General features: G+C 36.2%; 1 non-coding gene across 1 annotated transcript; it reads right to left on the bottom strand.

Moving 5' to 3' along the window:
* Positions 1-13,748: 13,748 nt before the first annotated feature.
* Positions 13,749-13,821, bottom strand: TRNAK-CUU (transfer RNA lysine (anticodon CUU)). The gene has a single exon. It is a non-coding gene; the product is annotated as a tRNA-Lys (tRNA).
* Between the last annotated feature and the right edge of the window lie 6,371 nt (positions 13,822-20,192).

The following is a 20,192-nucleotide window of genomic DNA, read 5'->3' as shown; positions in this document are numbered from 1 at the left end:
TTCCTAAAAATGGTTAAATATTCACAGCATACACTGTAAATCTTGCCTAGATTATAAAAATTTAAGAAGTGTTAAGCCTCACTTACAGTTCACCTTCTTTTGCTGATTCCTATTACAGTAAACAACATTTTCACGCATCTCAGTAATTTTCAAAGGTCATTTCATTGGCTCAAAATACATGTATTGCAGAAATAGATTATGTAATCCATTTGCATTTCTTCTGTAGTTAATAAGAGTCTCATTTGCTTACACTTCACTTGAAATGCATATCTATGTCATAGCAAATGATTAGGCCAAGATATTCAATTAAACCTGTATGAAATATGTCTCACAGCCAAAATCTATTAGGACTTTTGTGACAGCTTGTTGAATGGTGGCAGAGGAAAGAAAAATGTGGCAGCTACAACACTGAGAACAACAAAAAAATTTGCATTACATTTTCTTTTATCTGACATAGGTGCAATATTATAAGATTCCTTGCATTTTCCACCTCCTGCTTCATCGTAGAATTAATCCTGTTTTTAAAGCATTCCACATTAAGTCTTTTGGCTTATTAACTATTAAAGTAGTCATTAGAAATATAGTAATTTTTTGAGGAGAAATATATATATATATATATATATATATACATTATATATATATATACACATTATATATATATGTATATCTCATAGGAATCTAAGAATATTTTTCAGAAAAGTAACACATATTTAAACCTCTGATATAAAATGCCAAGAGCAGTGACAATAAGAAAACAATAGTTAACATTTCTCTTCTTTGTTTTGCAAACTTTTCCCTGGCAGAGGGCTTGATTTTTTATCTTCCTACTGGATTTTATATTCTCTATTATTATAAAATTTCACTAGAAAAACACTATGTACTTGTCAGTTGTCATTTATTAATGTAGTAAAGTAACAGGGGATAAAGTTATAGTAGTTTAAAGAAGATCCATGAGGAGCATTGTTTTCTTCCTTCTGCATGACAGTGAAGATTGTATTTGGTATAAATATTCTTTAGGAATCAGGTTTTACTTAAACACTTCATCATTGGATTAATCAAAGCTCTTAGGAAGAGATTAAATTTCAATTTTTCATGAGTCTGTTGTTGTCCAGAGGTAAATATAAACATATGCTCAAGTGCTGTAATGTGCTGGAATTCTACTTGCTGGATTTCATGTTGCTAAGTGGAAGAAATCACATGAGATTTGTGGATATAGTTGACATGTTCAGATTGCAATAGACATTTTTTTAATGGGAACTTGAGCTAGAACATTGCTTCCTTTGCTTCATGACACTTTTCAAACTGTTGGAGGATTTCTTGTTGTTGGCATTCTTTATTTGTGTTGTAGTTCTACCGGCTACAAAAGGCACTTTGACTCCTTTTGTGTCTTTTCCTTGAACAGGATTTTTAAACCACTGGAATTGAAAATGCAAAATAAGCCAAGGATTTCAGTAAATTCTATCTGGGCTCTGTGCTTTGGGTTTTTTCATTCCATACTTAAAGAAAAAAAAAAAAAGAAGGAAATAGGGTGAAAAATGAAAATAAAAAGAATGAAACAGATTTGCACAAAGAAATACACTTCTTAATGCATTATAGTTGAATATTTTTTTAGAGGCCCCACTGGGGAAGTTCACAAACTAGCAACATAACAAGTCCAGCTTGGACTTATTCATATTTAATGGGACTAACTTCAGAAGAGTTGATGAAGCGTTTATGTAAACCCCTCAGGCAGCTCATAATTGGCTATGTTAAATGAATCTGAATATATTTTGAAGAGACAATAAATACTCAATGCCTTGAAAGTATCTGGCTGAACTTGTGAAAAATCACAAGGGTATTTTTAGAAGTTTGTGCTGCTGCAGTATGATTACTCTAAAACCTTAGCATAATTATAATGAAAATCACAGCTATGAACAGGGGAACTCATTTAGTTGAGCTCCAAGCTGTGGGGAAGTGAGCTGAGACCTAGAGAGAAACTTACAGGCGCTGGCTATATGTTGCTTCCTGAACTTTTAAAATGTTTTTTACTTAGAAAATAGAATTAAAATAACAATTAGCAAGGGAGGAGGGACCAGAATCTAAGACTTCTCCCTGATGATAGATACCATCAGTGTGCTAGGTGCAGTGCATTGGGGAACCACAAGGATAACTTTAATATTAAAAATATTTATTATTAAATTCCGGAGATTTAAACTTCACAGTACTGTGAAGCACCAGGGACAGAGAAAGAATGATCTAGTAATTTTGAAACAGGTAAAAAAAATATGTTATTATAATTATCTGATCTAACCTAACGATTGCAATTGGTCAAGCATCTTGTGTTTGTTTCCTTTTCCATGTCTTTTGAAATTTTTGCTCTTATTTATGACCACTCCCTCCATTTAAGAGTTAGGTTGTGATTTAGCAAATCAGCACAATCATTCTAAAAATATACTGGAGTTTTCCACACAGCAGGCAAAATTAAGTAAAAGCTGATTAGAAGTGTTTATCAAAGTATTTAAGATTTTGTTACTTGCTGTATAGCCCTGTTCATGTACTAAACCATAATGGTTATCCAGCACTTAGAAGAGAAAAGAAAAAGTGGACTGCTTGTACAATTTAGTAAGTCATTTGAGCTGCTGCACAACTGTTATTCTCTGATTAATGTAACTGCTGAAGCAGGGTACATATAGATGATTATGAGCTTCATGCATTACATAACTATCAGGCGTTTCCCTGTGAATAAAATCTTAAAATGATTTATGAATAAAACTATTTCAACAGGAGTAGCACAAGCTTAGATCATGACTTGAGCCTGCTACTCCTTAAGGGTTCTGTCATTGATTTAGAGAGGTGTTAATGGAAGGTGCAAACTACCATCCATTTCTGGGAGACTCCTCTTGATGTCACTGGACTGCAAGGCCTGAGCTCAATGACAGGGGTTTCATGTGCAATAACTAACTGCCCTTTCAGTTCAGTTCAATGAGGGACCCCTTAAGATAATTTATATTTTTTGCTCTATGTATTAACCTCCATAACTTCAGACTGGGCTCAGCAAAGGGATTTAGGTGATAAAGTAGCTCTTAAACAGAAATACGAAAAATAAACTGCTGTATTAAAAAATAATTCAATCTCAGCTGCTTTCCAAATGCACCCTTGCGTAAAGTGCAGTGGTGGTTTGCTTTTTGTGTTTGGTGGGTTTGAGGTTTTTTTTTTGCCTTACTTCCACAGGCTTCTAAAAATCTGCTCTCAGTCTTAATCGTAATGGACAGGTCAGTGCCAATCACTGCAGTTATTCAGGATTTGTGAGTTCCTCTACTTTTACTATCATAAAGGTTCAATTTAGTCAGTTTTCTTGGATCAGATTGCCCCCACTACCTTCCTTTTCAAAAATGACTGAAGAGCTGTCAGCTCAATTTTAAAAGTAACTTACCAATTAAAGCACAAATCAGTAAACAAAGGCCCTGAATTTAAGTTCTGCCTCATCCTGGAGTGATCAAAACACATAATATTGACCTACATGCATGTGTCATTCTCTCATTACTTCAAGATAGTTTGTTACTCAGCTCTTCTGTGAAATCTGTTTGCATTCAAAGTGGAATTAAAGTACTGACAGGTCCATGAAGATTCTGCAGGAGTGAGAGTGGGAGTAGGGCACAGACTGGATCACAGAGGATCAAAGATGGCTTGTATGCATTTATTTCAGAGCGCCCTTGAACAGAACACATACCACAGTATGCTCCTGGATTGTCCTGCTTCCTTAGTTCTCCTGCTTCCCTTGGTACCCCAGTGAGTCCTGAGGTGCCCTGTGCATCTTGAACAAGTTATAGCAAAAGGAATGGACACTGCAGATTACGAGCATTAGAGCAGTAACGTGGAAAAAGGGCATCAAACACATTGATGTCAAATTAACTGGCCTGACAGATGGAGCCTGACTTTTAGCAAAGTTTGCAACACACCTCCAAGTGACATTTTCATAAACAAAGTGGACAAGTATGTTTTCTGTAAAAACATTGCTAGATGAACACACACTGTGGTGGAAAACTGCTTCTGGAGGAAGCGTCACTTGTTTACTCCCCACTACGAACATAATTCAGGAGAAATCTTGCAGAAGTCTGTTCTGGATCTGAATTTATCTGATGTTTTCATTAATGGATCAGGTGATGGAGTAAGGAATATAATACATTCTGCTTATAAGACAGGCTTAGAATAGCTGTTTTGTGGAGAGAGATGAGAATTTAAAACCATCTTAATAAACTGAAGGCATGACTTGATAGAAAGAAGATAAGATTCAAGACAAAGAGATGAAATATTATGAATTAAGAGAAGCTGAATTAGAAAATAGAGATAAACAGACTAAGCAGCAATACTGCAAAAATAGATCTGGATGTTGCAGTCTGACACAAAAATGTGATATTTTTTCAAAATTGAAAGGAAACATTTTAGTATGTCTTAGCAAGAGTAGGACATTCAAAATATATATGGTTCTAGACTGATAAAGATTTTTAAAGTGTTTTTTGGAGGGAGGGGAGGAAACACAATTGGAGAAAGATATAAATTGGAAGAACCCAGAAGGTAACAAATATAATAAGAAATTTCAAGATGAGTTGAAAGAATTGGTTTGTTTGTCCTTAAAAAAGAAGACTAAAGAGAAATGTTAACCCACCATGTGAAAAATTTACTGGAAGAGAATTACATATATTTCTGAGAGAATTAGGCTAAATATTGATAGAAATTTTAAAGTATGGAACTGAATATTAAAAAAAGGTGGAATGTCATTCACTGGAAGTGAATGAAACCAAAGCAGGTAAGAGGTTTATTGTGGCTAGTGAGCATGCACACACCTGCCCTAGAACAGAGGTCAAGACTGCATCTACATGTATGTTATTATACTGTTAGATGCTAAATAAATTATTGTTTGTAAGGTGACTTGAAATTGTAATTTAGATAGCTTAATGTAGTCTTACATACTGAAAGTTTACAACTTTCTACAGCAAAAAAGGTTGCTTTGGTGAAGAGCCAATCATATCCTTATCACTAGAATGCAAGTACAGATAAAAGGATGAGTTCTATTAACTATATTGAGTATTTAGCTTTGCAGAAATGTAGGCAGAGAAAATTTAGGCCTCAGTAGTTGGTTCAGCATAAACACATTGCTGACATATAGTTTATGGTGCTGATTTTTAAGGAAAAGAGGGTCTGATTAATTGGGCAATACCCATAAAATACAGTAATAGCTTTGGTTGGAAGTTTTGGACTGGATACTAGCATTACTTTGGAATCAGCTATTTTGATTAACAGCCTGTAACATTAAATTGCAATAAGAACACCACTATGGTGAAGATGCTATAAAGCTGGTGTATATTGAAGTGAATCTTTTGTCTAGTCAGTAAGGAAAGAGATACAACAAAACATTAAAAAATTTTATTTGAAAATTATTGCAAAATTGACGTATAAATCAAAAAAACCCAGAGTTTTAACAAGCAAATTAGAAGCACAATACTTCAGAGCATGGTATTTTTTGAGGCCAGGATGTCTTCTTAATTGGGCCAAATAAAGGTTTGAACATTAAACCAGACAGTAAGCTTCTGACAGATTTTGCTTTGTGAAAGTGTTTTATTTCAGTATTATCTATAGATTAACACAGTGCATTTGTCAGATTCTGTTGAAGTGAACCTCCAGCTTCCTGCAATCATTTCAGAGTGCAGAACAGAGTCAAACTTAGCACATGCCAGGCATGTTGAACAGACCTCACTTTATCTAACCTAATAATCAACTCAGACATTTCAGTGAAACATCACATGCTTCTCTTTATGGCCCTTGGTGCAGAGAAAGATTACATCCACTTATGTAGTTTAAAACAAATCAACATCAAAGTGCTCTATTGATTTATAAATGACTCACAAAAAACTGACAATCAGTGAACTACAAGCTGAGGATCAGTATCAGTAAAAACAACAGCTAGACCCAAATTATGAGTCAGAAATGTTAATTAACATGCACAACTATTTGAATATGCTTTTGTAACTAATGCTGAATGGTTCTAGTGCATATGCATATACTTCTGCACATCCATACACATCACAGGGGTCATCACAGGCACACTGCTCTTCCTCTCCCCTCCTGGCATGCCATGTGGGTAACCCCTTGCAGCCCCTGGGAAGATGCGGGTGCCATTTTTCACCCCACAGCCCGTCTCTGTGCTCATCACAGGTAGAAAGCCTCACCAAGAATTGACCTGATAGCAATATAGTATATGCACTGCCAGGACAAGTTCCTTAGCTAGGCAGTAAGGTTTAAAGAGCAATAAGCCTTTCTGAGTCAGTCCAGCTAGAGCAGGATAAAATCTAATAAATTTTCTAGGCTGTTTCTCTGCTAGTACTGAAACACTCCCCAAGGTACACTGCTATATTTTCCAGACTTAGTCCAGTGTACTTTTATGTGCATCAGGCAACGTACCTTCTTGCCCATATTTTGTTTATTTTTTATGTCTGGTTAGTATTCAGGTACCAGTATGAAATGAAAACAATATGTCTTTTCTGAAAGTTCCTGGTAAATCCTACTGTTCTCAGGTGTCCCTTTGATAAGAATATGAAGCACAGTTCAATAGTGAAATGAATGCCATGAATAACATTTTACCTAATGTGCAACCTTGGCGTAAGATGAAGGAAGTGCCTGCTGGCAATAGCCTGTGGGTGCAGGGGCAGCATCTGAACGAACCTGGAGAGAGTACCTCTAACAATTATATATTTCCCAGGATGATACATACAAAACCAATTCTAGTACCAGCATTAAGAATGATCTACCTGAAAAAAAAAAACCTGAGAGACAAACACAGAAATAAAATAGCAGTTGACAAGTAGAAATAAAAGCATTGAAGAAATTATGCCCCTGATTGCATGGTATGGCTCTTCTAACTGGATGTAAAGTGCAGATAGCTGCCGAGACAGAACCTTTCTGTGTACTCAGAGCCTCCTCCAGGCGCTGCTTTACATGCAGTAAAAACCACAGATTTTGGCTTTTTGTTCCTCATTGGCAGTTGCTGCATGATGAAATGCTGCAAACTTGCACTAGGATAGCTCCAAATCAGAACCTGCTCCAGCTCAGTTACTAGAAAATCAGCTCTGGATTTCAAAGGCTGCAGGGTAAGTTTGGAAAAAGTTGAAAGACTTAAGTGTACTCAATTTTGGCAAAGTATATGCTAATCTCTGATGAGACTTGATGCTGCTTGAGCTTTATGATCCACTACAGTAAACAAACCATTACAAATGAAGAGTCCTACAAAACCACCTACTTATTTTTCTGAAAAGTGTATCTTATCCTATTATGTTTTTTTAATTCATGAGTAGTGATTTCAGTTTACCTCTCTATTAAAAAATCAGTAGGGTGTCACTGCAATTTATGAGCTGATTCAGATATAAATGCTGGGTTTTTTCTGTGAAATGAATATTCTCTGAGTATTCGCCTCAGGATTATATTACTAAACAGTGAAATTAAATGAAAAGCCAATGTAATTCTTTGTTTCTCTTTTACTTTTTTTTTCTTTTTCTCTAAGGAAAAAGGCTTAAAGAAATCAACCAGTTGGTTTTCAAAATAAACATAATCCATTTCTTTAAAAAAACAAAACAAAACAAAACAAAATCCAAATTAATTTGATTCTCAAATCCTTCCCTCTTCCCGCAGCTCCAAAATCCTTCATCAAACCCCAGAGGAAGGCACAAAGGGCAGTACTGCAATAAAATTTTTCTTGGTCTTTATCGATTGACAAAACCAAAGTCTAATAGAACTAGAAGTGGAGCTGTCCATTTAGACACAGAATCACAGAATCACAGCATCACAGAATGGGTAAAGTTGCAACAGTGGGTTGTCATCTGTTCCAGCCTCCCTGCTCAAACGGGATCAGCCTATAGCATATTGCACAGGATTGCATACAGATGGTTTGGTTCTTGAATATCTCTGGTTACACACCCTCTCTGGGCGACCTGTTCCAGTAAAGAAGTTCTTCCTCATATTCAGATGGAACTTCCTGTACGTCAGTTTCTGCCCATTGTCCTATTCCTGCCTCTTGTCTCATTGCTTAGCATCACTAAAAACCTGACTCCATCCTTTTGGATGTGATTTTACAGAATCACAGAATCATTTAGGTTGGAGAAAACCTCTGAGATCATTGAGTCACACCTTTGAACCTTCACCACCTTGTCAATGAGACAATAGCACTAAGTGCCATGTCCAGCTGTTTCTTGAACACTTTCAGGGTGGTGACGCCCTCACCACCTGGGCAGCCCATTCCAATGCTTAACCAATCTTTCAGTGAAAAAAAATCTTCCTGATGTCCAACCTGAACCTCTCCTGTTGCAGCTTGAGGCCATTTCCTTTTGTCCTTTCACCAGCTGCCTGAGAGAAGAAACTGACCCCCACCTGGCTACACCCTCCTTTCAGGCAGTTGTGGACAGTAATAAGGTCTCCCCTGAGAAAGGAGGGGACCTCTCCTCCTCTTCTCCAGGCTGAACACACCAAGCTCCCTCAGCTACTCCTCATAGACTTACCCTCTGGACCTTTCACCAGCTCCATGCCCTTCTCAGGATGCACTCCAGCACCTCAATGTCTTTCTTGTCATGAGAGGCCCAGAACTAGATACAATGCTCCAGGTCCAGCCTCACCAATGTCAAGTACAGAGGGACAATCACTTCCATTGTTCTGCTGGCCACATTATTTCTGATCCAAGCCAGGAGGTCGTTGGCCTTCTTGGCCACCTGGACACACACACTGACTCATGTTCAGCTGCTGTAAACCAGCACTCCTGGTCCTTTTCCACTGGGCAGCTTTCCAGCTACTCTGTTCACAGCCTTTAGTACTGCAGGGGTTTGTTGTGACCCAAGTGCAGGACCTGGCATTTAGTCTTGTTGAACCTCATACCATTGGCCTCAGCCCATGAATCCAGCCTGTCCAGATTCCTCTGCAGAGCCTTCTTACCCTCAGCAGATCGGCACTCCCACCCAACTTGTCGTTGTTATTTGCAAACTGACTGAGTGTGCACTCAAACCCCTCATCCAGATTATCAGTAAAGATATTGAACAGGACTGGTCGCTTGGTGAGCCCCACTAATGATAGTCTCTCTTCAGATGCTTAGACTGATAAGGTTTCCTCTCAGTCATTCCTTCTCAAGGCTGAACAGGCCCATCTCTCTCAGCCTTTCCTTGTAAAAATAGATGTTCCAGTCCCTTAATCATCTTTGGCATCCTCTGCTGGACCCACTCCAGGATCTCCTTGTCTCTATACTGAGGACCCCAGAACTGGACACTGAACTTCAGATGTGGCCTCACCAAGGCTGAGTAGAGGGGCAAGAACCCCTGAACCTCTGGCAGTATTATTACTAATGCACCCCAGGACATCTTCTTGATCTGGTCTTCTTGGCCACAATGACACACTGCTGGCTCCTGGATAGCTTGTTGCTCACCAAAACCCCCAGCTCCTTCTCTGCAGAGCCACTTTCTGACAGGCCAGCCCCCAGCCTCTATTGGGTTTATTCGTCCCCAGGTGCAAGAACCTGCATTTGCCATTGTTAAATTTCTTCTCTGCTCATCTCTCCAATGTGGCAGGGTCCCTCTGAAGGGCTGCACAGCACTCTAGGGTATCAGCCACTCCTCCCAGGTTTGCATCCTTGCTGCAGAGGCATCTGCCCCTTCATCCAAGCCATTGATGAATAAGTTAAACAATACTGGGCCCAGTACTGAACCTTGGGGGACACCAAGAATGTCTCAGACTAGACTCTGTGTGACTGATTAGTACCCTCTGGGATCTTATTTCTTAAATATTTTATACTTGTTCAGCCTGTGTAATTTAAGGCAACATGGGTGGAATGAATCAAGTCTCTAAATCAGGGATTCAAAAAAGGGATTGAAAAGATCAATTTTATGCCTTATGTAAAATCCCCAGTAGCTTAGAAATTCAGTAGTAAGACTCTGCTTTTCAACACCAAACTTTCTACACTGATTTGTATTGTATTTGGAGGAATAAAATGGAAGTAAAGTTAAGTTCAATAAATGTGAACTAAATTAAATATGAAATGTTCTACAATAGGAAACTGATATTGAAAATAATTTAAAATATCCAAAATTGGAAACCAAAATTACAGAATAAATATTAATAATACTGTAGTATGAAAGCAAAGAAGATCTGTTTACATTAGTTAAAACATGCTTTCTTATTATTACTTATAGATTGTATGATTGATACAATTACTTAAAGGTTGTATGATTGATACCAGTAGACTTCTTTCTGTCTTTCTCTGTTCTGAAAACCAGTGCAGTTCTGCGGCTGCACAGAGTCAGACCACAGGTTTGTCTAGTCTAATAGCTAGCCTGTAGCAGTAGCAACCAGAAAAATCTTATAGAAAGATTAAGGGAAAATGGAAAATATTATAAAGCAATTTTCCTTTTATATCCTATCAGTTTCTGACAATCATGAGGATTAAGAATTTCTGAGCTGCAGGTTAGGCACAAGACTCATTTTTAATAGCTGCTGACGGACTTTTCCCCATATACCAAACTAATCCCTTTTTCAATTCAACAAAGAATTTTGTGACGTTCTTTTGTCTGAATTGAGCCTGTTATCAAATAATTTCACTGGTTATGACCAGTTTTCTGTAGCAAAGGATGTAGTGAATAATCATACCCTATTCCTCTCTCTTACCCACACATGAGAGAGTGATGTTCTGTCTCAATTATCTCTTATCCAATAAGGACACCTAATTTATTCAGTCATTCCTATACGGAAATATGTTTTGAGTCACTGTTCTTGGTCATTGTTTAGTTTCTGTCTATACCTCCTAAGATGGGAGGGTTTTCAAGTTTTCAAGGGGTAGAATTGGGCTTTCCTAGGGAAGACGGTGTATGTCTTTACAAATTAGGTGTTTAGCCACATCTTGTCACCTGAGCTCCTCTTTAATCCATGGACACATATTAGCATCTGTAGAATTGTATCACTTGGACATTTTTAAATAAGGTGACTTTTTGCATTTATTTTGCCCCTTTTTTTTTCCCAAATGTGGCAAAAGTTGAACAAAGTAATTTATGTCCTAGAGCATTTTTGCAACTGATGGATGAATAAATTCTAGTCTGGTGTCAGTGGTTTTATTAATACTATTTACATTTACGTTGTTTTTTGACAGCTACCAAATGTTGAGCTGTTTCCAGCAGAATGAGTAACAAAGGTGTGCTAATCCTATAATTTATTCTTGTTGAGATTTTGTGTGGTTCACCTGAAAACAAAACAACAAAGGAGAGCTGTGTCAGATATAATTACATATCTGTAACTGGAAATTGAAAGCAAGATTTCTTTCTAGTATCCACCAGAAAAATCTTACCCAAATCACTAAATGCATTGTATATTATTTTATGAGAACAATCCTGACAATTTTTTGTGACAATTTTTGTACGTATTCATAAGAATATTTTATTTCTGTACTGAATTTCATATCAGTAATTATTTTTTTTGTCAAGTATTGGGGAGTTCTAAAAGTATCCAGTTTAGACTTATGCTTGCTATAATTATGTATCTCAAAAAAATAGCAGCAACAAGCAAGGAATTCTAGAAGCAAGACAAGCAAGTATACAAGATGTATTCTCTCTTATATTGTCACATCAATGTTCATATATTCCTTGTCAGAAAAATGTTATTTCTTTCCTTTTAAATATAGTTTTAAGGAATTCCCATGGCTTGCTGACCAGCTTGTCTGCATCCTCAATTGTTTTTGTTTTTTACAGAGCAAGGGAACAGCATCTAAGGGACAATTTCTGGAACTGTGAGAGGACTTGGTGGTCTGTACCTTTCAAACTTAAGACTGTGCTTAGGTGGACACATTTCTTTTTCCTCTGCATTGATTTAAGAAGCAGCAACTGAAAAGTAAGGCTTTTGAATCATGTTCTGTCTCAGTGGTCTTTGGATACTAAAGGACTCCATGACCTCATTCCATTCCATGATCATCTAATCTAGTCCTCTGAACTGAAGTCAGTGTGTTTGCTGCTGGATTTTATAAAGAGATGTTTTGAAGAAGAGAAACATTTCTGAGTTCACATATAAATTTCATTTGGAGGAATAGAATCTTGCAAAAAAAATAGTATGTGGAATTTTTAAATACTTTGATATTAATTTGAACTGTAATCAAACTTCTAATGCATTACTTTTTTGTTCTTTGCAGAACTGATCTTTACAAGTAAATGTAATATTATATGCAAAAAGGATTAGGGATAAAGCAGTCTAGACCAGGAATACACAACTAACATAATTTTGTTGTCATTATTATTGTTTTAAAGAGAAAGTATTAGAATGACATTGAATGTTTCTGAAACAAATAAAGGACAAAAATGAAATACAAATTAATTATTATGTATTAATGGAAAGAAGGTTTCTGTGTATATAGATGCTTTAATATGACATTTTTGTTTTAGGGTCAATGTAACCACGGTGGGTCGATACAGTTTTCCTTTTCTGCAAGAGACTGGACACAAGCATAGTCAGTTCTTAGAGAACATAAGGAGGTTCCATGAGTGAAGGAACTTAGAGCATGCTGTACCTTTAAAGGTAAATGAAAAGCATTTCTGATCTTTAGGTATGAACTGGAGAAGGACAGCTTCTTCATTTCCAATCTTCAAGCCATTTTATGAAGTGAAAAAATTGAAATATACCCAAAAAAAGACAGTGCCAAGATTAATAGTGAGGGGGATGTTAAAAAAGAAACTTTCCAAAATACAAGACCTATTGTCTTTTAAGACAAAATTAGAATACGTGTAGTTTTAAAGGACTGTGAAATGTTCTATATAGGTTTAAGCTATATTATTAAGTTCTGGTAATTTATGAAACTAATGCAAAATAACACTCCCCTCTTTTATTGCAGGAATCCTTGATTTTACTCTCTGAAGTTTTTCCCATTATCACATAAATGTTCTATCAGACATCCACCTGTAAGCGTATATCAGTTTCCCCTGCCCTCTTTGGTCACTCTTTTGGAATTTTGATGCAGAAAGCACATCTAATTTTGGAATTGAGGTACAGTACCCATTTTGGCACCAGTAACTGGACAAAATCCTCACTCATTGTCTGTTGTATACTGGGTTGGTTCAATTAGAGATTTTAATAAATGTTAGTTAGTTGGTTCTCTGTACCCCCATTTCCCCTCACAATGGTTTGCTCCGAGTCACTTACCACAGGAGCTCTTACATGTCAATCTTGTAGCCACTCCTGGCTTCTTCTTGAAAGTTCTGTAGCAATCACCCCACCTTTGCATTCCTCTTTGTCCCAGAACGCTGTACCCACCTCTGTTATGTTCCCATAGGCTGTTGTGATCCGTGTCACTCCCCTGTTGTCTGTCCCTATCGGGTGAGGGGGATTTCCACCCCTGTCTGCCTGCCCCCTATTTAACCCAATGCTTTCATTGTCCATTTGCCATTTTGCCCTTGTGCTGCCTGAGGACGGTCGCTCTGCCCATCGCTGCGACCACGCGGGAAATAAAATTCTCAGGCCCGCAGGCAAAGTGTGCCTTCTCTCGTCCCTTTGCTTCCTCTCAGTGTAAGGCTACCAAGGCTGTGTACCCACACTGGAGCACTCGGCACCAGCACAGAGGCGAACGCCTTAGCCCTGGAGCATCCTTGCACGCAGCAGCTGCGGTCTCACAAAGGGCAGCGCCTAGCTGGGCTTCAGGCCCCTGCACCCGAGGCTGCAGTGAACAAAAGCCACAAGTGCACCCAATTTGGGGCCCAGGCCATGAGTGGTGCCCAATGTGAGGCTCAAACCCACAACCCTGAGATTAAGAGTCTCATGCTCTACCAACTGAGCTAGCCAGACTACCCAGCTGCCTGTGGCTGCAGTGAACAAAAGCCACGAGTGGTGACCAACTGTGGAGCCCAAGCCACGATTGTCAACATGACTTTTCAAGGTTTCTGAAGATATTTACAATTAATTTTTTGTGATTTTGATCATGAACTGAAGTCAATTAGATTTTATTGTCTTGGCAGAACTCCAAAATGCTTGAAATGTATCACTAGCCATGAGCAGTTCCTTATGCATTGCAGGGAATACAAATCTCTTAGTCTGTTTTCTATGATTTTTCTCACTTATCTGACTAGAAATATGCTTTTACCATTCTTATCTCATGCTAAATATGGCAGTACTGTTTGTCTTAAGCATCTCTTAAGCATTTCTTAATACCAAGTTCCCTAGAACTTTATCACATAAAGATTCAGTTATTGAGAACTTGAGTCTTTGCACTGAATTGGAAAAATGCAAGTGTTGTTTGTGTTGTTGTGGATACTAAGAATAAAGGCATCTGCCTTTAGAAAATCAATACAGCAGACATCAGGAGATCATTTATATAGCTATGGAATGGTCTACAGGAAAAAAACCTACTACATAGTGACTACACAATTTACAGATGAGTATTGAATCATCTGAAAGTAAAGGACCAGAGAATAGAAAATTCTGTTTCTAAGTATGGAACCCACAGTTTGATTTTTCTATTGTTTGTTTATTCGTGCTTTTTTTTTTTTTTTCCCTTTAGTTTGGTGTTGGATTGCTTTTTCTGTTTTGTAGAACACTATTAAATTAGTTCATATGAAATACCTCAGCTATGCATTGGCCACCTCTGAGACTCTTTCACAACACATGGTCTGGCATTATAAAAATGTCTTTAGTGTTGGACTCATAAAGCTTCGACAGAAAACCTCCACTTGATTCTTTTGAAGTCAATATATATTGGTATGTACATATATCTCCTAGCTTTGTGCTATTACAAGGAATATGGTACCTCATATCTGGTTAACAGAGAAAATAGCTACATATCGTATTAATGGTCTGAATTCAAGAAAAAAGAATTGTACCTTACAAGACTTAAAACAGTACTATCACATGCAGAATAAATAAATTAACAGATATAGTAGACATATTAATGGAATTTCAAAACTTTTCAGGCATCCTTGCATCTTGAATAATTATTGTGAGAAACTGGAATTTCTGTAGCAGTCTACTGGGACACAAGAAAACAAAAAAACATCAGAACTGTAGCAAAGTCTGAAACGCACTGTAAAAAAAAATAAAGAAAACATTGATCAATACTGAACTACTTTCATGTATTTACAATATGAAAATGATGTCAAAGAGATCTGCTGCACAGGTGTCCAGATTAGTTTGATATCTAGAGTTCCCCTATCATCAACGCAGGGGAAGAAACACTATAAGACTCCAGCCTATCATACCTACAATTAGAAATTTATTTTAAGAAGGGATGAAGTCAATTTTATACTTGATTTCACTGACCACAAGGAAATTTACTTAGCTGCGGGCATCTATATGGCAGATATCCAGCTTTAGTTACCTGAATGCCACTGGATTTTTAATTTTGGTTTTATTTTGGTTTTATTTTTACAAAATTAGTATGTTATAAAATAAAATATTTTATTTGTTCAGGCTCTTTTTCATAATTTATTTCTCAGTCTTCCAGTCAGTTGAAAATATCTGTATTATAATTAAATTTCTAGCTGAAAGTTTCCTATATTTCAAGCATATGGGAGACTGTACTAAGAAGTGAGAAAATAGATCCAGATTTTTGAACAGTTTAAGTTCATACTTTTTCCTTGACTACAACAAGCTGGGGATGTGGAGGGAGTGGACCCAGGGGAAGAGGTAGAAAGAGTGCATAAATTGTTCAGGTGATTAACTACTAGTGTTGTTACAATCACTTAATTTCAGGTCTGAATTTACCTAGCTTCGAGTTTTTCTCCTTTGAAAAATTTTATTTCCTGTCTCACAGTATAGTTCTGCAAAACATTGATATGCAGTACTTGTAGTAATTATACATTATTTCTTAAGATTTCATTGAATCTTAGTCTTGAAGCAGTATGTTCTATCTACAGTCCTAGTAAAAATTAGTTTTACACAATTTAAAATGCTCATGTTGAACATAGTTAGGTGTTCTTATTTTTCTGTTAGTAATTGAAATAACATTACTATTCCATTTGATCAGTGTAAAATATTTCTCATTATAATAAAAATTGGAGATTATAGGGGATAAATAAAACACAGGTGATATTTATAGTTTTGATCTGTCAGAAATGCTAATGATAAAATTTGAATGCTTTGGGATTCAGAAATTGAATTCCTGTTTGGATAACTAAGCATTTTCATAAAGCTGCAAGAAACATGAAAGAATTTAAAGTATTTACTTAGATTTTTCTTTTTTAATTCCTGTATATTTAGTAGAACTTTAATTCTGTCTCTGTACCATTTATTGAAGCAATATGGGGAAGGCAAGTTTGCTATAACTAGAAATTGATAAAATACTAGTTTGGTTAATCAATAACACAATACACAATGAAAATATTGCAAAATGAATTCTGTGTCAAATATGAGTGCAGATAGATATCCAACTTTCATTGCTTTCTTGGGAAAAAACCCAACCCTTATAAACACTGCTGATTTGAAAAGGAAACAAATTCACATGCTTGTATATGTGCACATACACGCACACAGACACTTTTCATGTCTCTATGAAGTGGGGATTTGGATCTCACCTGTGCTGGCCTGATCCTTCTGCTTCTCCTGATCATTGGAGCTCATCCAAATCAGAGAATTGCACTTTGTCTCCTTAATGTCAGTAGACTTCCCTTAGGATCAGGTATAAAGAAGGCTCATTGTAAGTCTATTTAATTGAACTCTTCTTTGTGAAAAATTATTCCACTGATATAAGAGTGTATCTGTGTGTGTAAGAGAAAAATGCAAAAAGAAAAAAGTACTATTCCTACTAATACACTTTGCTTAAACATTTATCTGATTATATGGTTAGCTTCAGGATGTCATTGAGTGCTTTAGCTCTCTTTTGTTCCTTTCTAAATCTTGGATCTAAGAAATTTCTCGTAATGATAGCTGCATTAAAAGTAGTTTGCTTGAATAAAAGATTTTTTCTAGAAGTCTGTATTTCCTGTTTAAACAACTATTTGGAAGTGTTTTTTCCACCACAGTATCTAACTTCTAGTAAAATATTTTTGCCCAAACAGACTTTATTGAATTACATTGAATTTACTGTGCATTCTCAGCCTGAGTTTATTTGTCTACTTCAGTCACACCTAATTAAGAGAATTATCACCAGACTGTCTCATTTAATTGGCTGTTGAAGTGCACCAAACATTAATAATTTAGGAACCAGGACTAAGGTTTATTTTCTACTTCTGAGTATTGAAATGAATGAATAATCTGGATTTACAGATTGCAATAGCAAGGTCAGCAAAGATTAAGATGATTTCAGTGTTTGTAGAATTATTAAAAGATTATGTGTTAATATGGGATGCAACAGAAGGAATAGGAACATAGAAAATTTGAAAAAAAAGAGGTGATATTAATTTAAAACATATCCTATGCAACTGACCAAATATTGTAAGACTCCCCTATACAGAAATGCCATTTAGTTTGCTTAGACAAAATACCTAAAGTGTTTAAGGTGAATATAAATCACCCATTGGTAGAGGTAGGGAAACTGTTGATCAGCATAGAGAAAACTCATTAATTTTCACATCACTGATTTGCCAACCTGTGTCACATTGCTTTCTGGCAGATCAAGACAATAGAGAACTTCATAGTACTAATTCTTCATCATTTAAATCATGTATGTGGACCTAATGAAAACTATTATCTTTAAAACTTAAAAGTAGACTACAGATGTATGACTAAAACCAGTGCATTTTTTTGGTGCCATTTCCCTGATTTCTTCTCTCCTCATGTCTGTATCTGGTTTCAAATTGGTTCTATGTATTTATTACACTCAAGGTTAAAGTTTTTCTCTTTAAATTAGATTCATCCTTTCATTTATAGTTGGTCTCCTCTTCTATCCCATAATGCCCATATGGAATTACACCAGTGTGAACTTTGAGCTAAACAGTAGTTTTAGAGATGCTATATCTCCTTTACAAGAATGCTGTGTATGGAAAGGTTATACTGGAATTGTGAACATGTGGTAATCTGTAGAAGAATTATATCTCACCAGAAGAAACTCAAACTCTTAATGGTGCATTGTACACCATAGCTAAATAGATCATTCATCCCAATTCTCCTTCTTTCACTGCAGTGTTTCATCATCCTTCCTGTTTAAAACTTTCCTGTGAGTGAAGCCTGTTTTCATGTACTTCACTTAGAAAAATCAAAAATTAGTTCTTACTGGCTATTAGTTAAAATACTGAGGGAAAGATACATGGTTTCAATACTTCTTGAATTTTAAACCTTCTAATGCTAATTCTGATGATATTCAAGGGGAGTTGTTTTATTTTTTTTTTTTTTTTTTTTTTCTGAGAGAGACAATTTATAATGGATAATGTACATAATTACATGATAAATCAGATCAGGGTATGCTTTTATTGTGTTAAGCAAAACTATATCAGCTACATTATAAGGGAAGAAGAGTGGTTGTGCTACCTAGCTAGATTCAATTTAATATGCATTTTAATAAAAGTAAGTTGTGTTTACTCTTTTTCATGTGTGGAAGCCACATTAACTCTAAAGAGAAAGCACTGATAGTAAATTGCTGCCAGGAAATCTTTGTAGCAATTAAGCAATTCAGATCACTAGGTCTGCCAGGTGATAGGTGATAACAAACCTGCTTTCTGTGTCATCTGCTTTACACTGCAAAGTAAAAAAAAAAAAAACAAAAACCCCAAAAAAAACCCCAAAAAAACCAAAACAAGAAAAAAAACACCCCACCACTTTTATACCCAACAAAGTAACAAAAATGTTAATCCCATGAATAAAATTTCAGAGGAATTTTATATATGGCTTCAGATAAAAAGGTTTTTGACATTTTCTGGCTGGTAACAGTTCTATTCTAAGAGAGGGAAATCTTCCTTGAAGATAGGGAGAAAAGGAAGAGACTAACAAATTCACTGAAATTCACTGGACATATTGTTGCAAAGGTACCGCTGTTTTTTTGTTGTGGGGAAATATATATAATATATGTTTTAACATTTTAAAATATAGATGGATTCAAGAAGTCTACTCTGGACCTGAAGGTGAGGATGCATCATTGAGTTTGTTGGCTTATACAATGTAACATGAAGCTTTAGAGAGCCTGATGCTGAAACTGTCAGTGTACCATGAATCACTGGTGCATAGGATAATGCATTATTTTTATATGCTTCTCCCTGAATAAAAATGACAACAAATAAGGAGAATAACTTAGCAAAATATGGAAGACAAAAGTCAAAGCTGAAACATTTCACTACAATTCTGGAGGTCAGCTGCTTTCCAAAATATTCAGATTTGAAAGATACTAACAAAAACACAGTCTTATGGTAGTGGATTGTTTAAATATTTTCGTCAGAATTCCTTTGGATTGACACAAGGTATAGCAGTCTTTTAATTATGTGCTCAATTATTCAATCATAATATATGAAGAATGCTCTTTCTTAGTCACAAAGCAGCTCAGTGATTTTTAATCCATATAAACCAGGCTGCTGAAGAGGAGCAATGAGCTAGACTGCTAGCATGCACAACTGGGTAACATATTTTTTCTACTGGAGGATTTTTCAATGAAATAATAATAATAAAGCTATTGCAGAAAGTAGAGGTATCATATTGCATTTTTCACTCTCCCGTGGGGTTTAGTCCATTGCTGTTGCTGTGATGGTCTCTATTTCAACTGTGCAAGTGATCGTCTTGCCATAATTATCCTTCCCCTCTTGTACCTTTGGTGTAACCTTGCAAGTGAGCAACTCAGTATATCAGGTCCATTTGAGGTAATCTCTGAGCTGTCTAATTGTACAGTGTTCCATTGTTGGTACTCAGTGCCTCATTTGGTAGTTTTTCTCCATGGATTTGAAATACACAATGAAGAAATTGCATACATTATTTCTAAATATATCTTCTGTTTAGCCGTAATCTTCTGAGTTAATATGATTATTATTATTTTTGTAAGTGAAAAAAAAATGCTCCCCTAATCCTCATAAATTAAGAAACAATGTTTGTTTCATCATTTACTACAGTGTGTTTTTAGCCTAATAGCAATGTGCTGTAGGTGGTACTTAAACTTTTAGAGCATTTTGAGCAATTCAAGTAGTGCCCCTGTGACCTGTTGCGTGGTAGTTTCACTGCAGAAGATGCCTTTAACTCTTTCTGATTTTCTTTTAAGAACAGCTCCTTTTTACAATATTAACATGTTTACAAGGCCACAGCTCTTTACC

The sequence above is a fragment of the Vidua chalybeata genome, chromosome 5 (assembly GCF_026979565.1).
Source record: "Vidua chalybeata isolate OUT-0048 chromosome 5, bVidCha1 merged haplotype, whole genome shotgun sequence".
NCBI lineage: Eukaryota > Metazoa > Chordata > Aves > Passeriformes > Viduidae > Vidua > Vidua chalybeata.
Note: the sequence above shows the minus strand (reverse complement) of the source record. Positions and strands in the feature narration are given on the sequence as shown.